The sequence below is a fragment of the Otolemur garnettii genome, unplaced genomic scaffold, assembly GCF_000181295.1.
Source record: "Otolemur garnettii isolate 467f Iridium unplaced genomic scaffold, OtoGar3 scaffold00134, whole genome shotgun sequence".
NCBI lineage: Eukaryota > Metazoa > Chordata > Mammalia > Primates > Galagidae > Otolemur > Otolemur garnettii.
Window position 1 is genome coordinate 4,931,105 of NW_003852529.1, and position 3,702 is coordinate 4,934,806.

Here is a 3,702-nt window from a genome sequence, read left to right on the forward strand (position 1 = left end):
ATTAAAATGTTCATAAAAAGGTAAAACACAAAGAATATTCATCTACAAGAAGTCACCACATGGAAAGTGAGTGTCGAGCCACTAGTTAGGACACAATATTTACCACATGCGTAAGTAGCAGGTGGTTTCTGCTCACCCAGTAACACGTAAACACTTCCCTGTAAATCAGTAAGAAAAAAGCACGTGATTGAATCTGAGTGGCCAAAAGACACAAACAGGCATTTCACAGAATAGGACAGGAATATAGGGCAATAGAAACATCAAAGCTGAAACACAGTCACTCTGAACACCTACCACACTGGCACAACTTCTGCATTTGTGGGCAAGGACACACCCCACCCACAGCTCCACGCCTGGCTGGCGAGTGCAGTGGCCCCTTACCTGCGGCGGCCAGGTTCCACAGTGCCAGTGGCTGCCTGAAACCACGGCAAGCACTGAATGTATCATGGCATGTTCCTACAGTACATACATGTACCTGCGCTGAAGTCTAAAGGTTGGTGATGATAACAACTAGTTGATAACAATTGGGCACAGCAATAATTAATAATAAAATGGAACAACTGTGACAATATACTGTAATAAAAGTCATGTAAGTGTATATAAAAGTATACTGTAATAAAAGTCATGTAAGTATGGTCTCTCTCCTCCAAAATACAGTAGAACCTCCATAGTTGCCCACCCCTAAACATTGACCACCTGCTTCCATCGACCTAGTTTCCATAGACTGGACTTACACCATGTGTGTGTCCCAGTCCCTAGGCCCAGCTCCTCGTGGGGATCCTCCATAGACTGGACATACACCACGGGTGGGTCCCAGTCCCTAGGCCCAGCTCCTCATGGGGATCCTCCATAGACTGGACATACACCACGGGTGGGTCCCAGTCCCTAGGCCCAGCTCCTCGTGGGGACCCCCATAGACTGGACTTACACCATGTGTGCGTCCCAGTCCCTAGGCCCAGCTCCTCATGAGACCCTCCTCCATGTGCTGAGCAGCTTGTCATGGCCCCTGGTGTCACTCAGTGGGTGTGCTCTGTCTTGCTATATTTACCACAGCTGACCACAGGTTGCTGAGACCACAGAATGTGAAATCGTGGATTGGGGTACTTGCACTTTGGGGCTGTCCAGTGGGGTGACTTTGTAACACAGTGGTTCAGTGACTCCCCTTTACTTTCATATTCCAGAGTTTTTCAATCCCTGGGCCAAAGGAGGGTTTTGAAGTCAGGTGGTGACGTGATTGCAACTGTGACCTCTGACATTCTTTTTTGGGGGGGGTTTGACCACACCACCTCCGGCATATGGGGCTGGCACCCTACGCCTTGAGCCACAGGCACCACCGGCCTCAGACATTCTTAACTGAGTACATCAATACAGCTTCTCGGGCCTGGCAAGTGTTTAGCCATTGAATGCCTGTTCTTGTTGCTGTTGTTTTTAAGTCAATGTGCAGAAAACCAGAAAGGCAGTTTGCTATCACCCAGGAGGGACAGTAGTGTGGCCTGGCACTGGGATTACAGGACTGTGGCTCTCAGCTATGACAGAGTCTATACTGGCCTTGGCTGTTTCTCCAGCCTGTAGGACACTGACCTGTGAGGGTTGCTTTGGTCACAACTGTATGTGGGAGAGTGAGAAGTAAAATCCATGAAAACGAAGGCCTGTGCTTCCTTGTGAAGTTCCTCTCTGGGATACTGAGCCCTTGGCCATGTCTCCTTCATGGGCCATCTGTGCACAGCACTTCTTGGAGGAAACCTGGGCTGGTTTGGGTGTGTGCCTTGATGTGTGCCCAGGTGCCCAACAAGCTGCCAGCTTTGACCAGGAGGTGTAGGGAGCAGAGGTGCCCCAGGTGCTGGCTGTGCTGTGGGCAGGCTGAGCCACGTGGCTGTTGTGGCCCATGGAGCCTAAGCCTTAGCCATGATGGGATGTCACAGCCAGTGTGGTAACAGAGCCAGACCCTCCCTGGTGAGGAGACACAGCACTGGGCTTCCCCCCAGGCCAGCTGGACACTGAGCCTGTCTGCAGGCACCAAGTGTGGCAGTCATTATTTTTCTGCTGGGGTCTGCAGCTGGGTGGCCAACCCAGGCTGGGTAACTGGACCCTCGGAGCCCCCTGGCAGGTGGGCAGCCTCCTCCCAGGGACTGGGTAGTGCCCAGTGGCAGACATGGGGCATCATGGGGAGCTGCCTGTGGGACCCCACACATGGACTTGGTCTTCTGAGCCACCCCGGACACCCGCAGGTGGATGCCTGTTGTCAGCAGCATTTTGGGTGACCCACATTGCATGCTGTTCATAGCTGACTTGGACATCTTCCTCCGTGGGCAGCGGAACTCTGTCCTCACCACGCTCGGCTCTGGTCATCTGGATTTGCTTCTGCCGTGGGAACCACTTCTGCTGGCCTAGCTCCTTCCTCACAAAGCCCCCAATCCATTTCTGACCAAGGGACTAACTTTACAGACAAAGGGACAAGGTAGCAGGGAGCTGTGGGCTTCCATGGGGTCTCCCTGTAGACTGTTTCTCCAAAGGAGCAGCCCCTGTGGGTTCCCGGCACCTTCTGGGATGCTGGAAGGCACCAGTGTGTGGTGGCGTCCTGCCTCATGAATGTCCCCAAACCAGGATGTGCCCATTGGGGGGGTCCATGGGGTAGAAGTGAGGGTGACACCTCTTATGGCAGCTGCCACGAGCCCTTCCCAGGAGCCCTGCCCTGTCACTCCTATAGCAGTGAAGAAAGGGATGCTCCCTCTTAGCCACACTGGCGTTACTGAGTCGGACGTTGTGGGCGCCACTGGCTCTTCTGCCTTCAGGGAGGCTGTGGTGACAGCAAGTAATCCTGAAAGAGGAAACGTGGCCTTGCTAATCTGTGTGGCCGGGAATTTCCTCTTCCTCCCACAGCTCAGGGGCAAGCTGAGAACAAACACCATGAACACACGCTGAGAACACATGCTGTGAACACACACCATGAACGCAGCTGTGAATACACACCATGAACGCAGCTGTGAATACACACCATGAACGCAGCCATGAATGCAGCCATGAACGGAAACCGTGAACACAGCTGTGAATACATATCATGAACGCAGCTATGAATGCAGCCGTGAACACACACTGTGAATGCAGCTGTGAACACACATGTGAACGCAGCTGTGAACACACACCATGGACACAGCCATGAACACATGCTGAGAACACATGCTATGAACACATACCATGAACACAGCCATGAATACACACCAAGAACACAGCTGTGAATACACACCATGAACACATCTATGAATGCACATCATGAACGCAGCTGTGAACACACACCATGAACACAGCCGTGAACATAGCCGTGAACGCATACCATAAACACAGTTGTGAATGCATGCCATGAACATAGCCGTGAACACACACTGAGAACACGTGCTATGAACACACACCATGAACACAGCCGTGAATGCAGCCGTGAATGCACACCATGAACACAGCTGTGAACACACACCATGAACGCAGTTGTGAACACATACCATGAACGCAGCTGTGAACACACACCATGAACGCAGCTGTGAACACATACCATGAACACAGCCGTGAATACGCACCATGAACACAGCTGTGAATACACACCATGAACACATCTATGAATGCACATGATGAACGCAGCTGTGAACACACACCATGAACGCAGCTGTGAACACACACCATGAACGCAGCTGTGAACACACACCATGAACG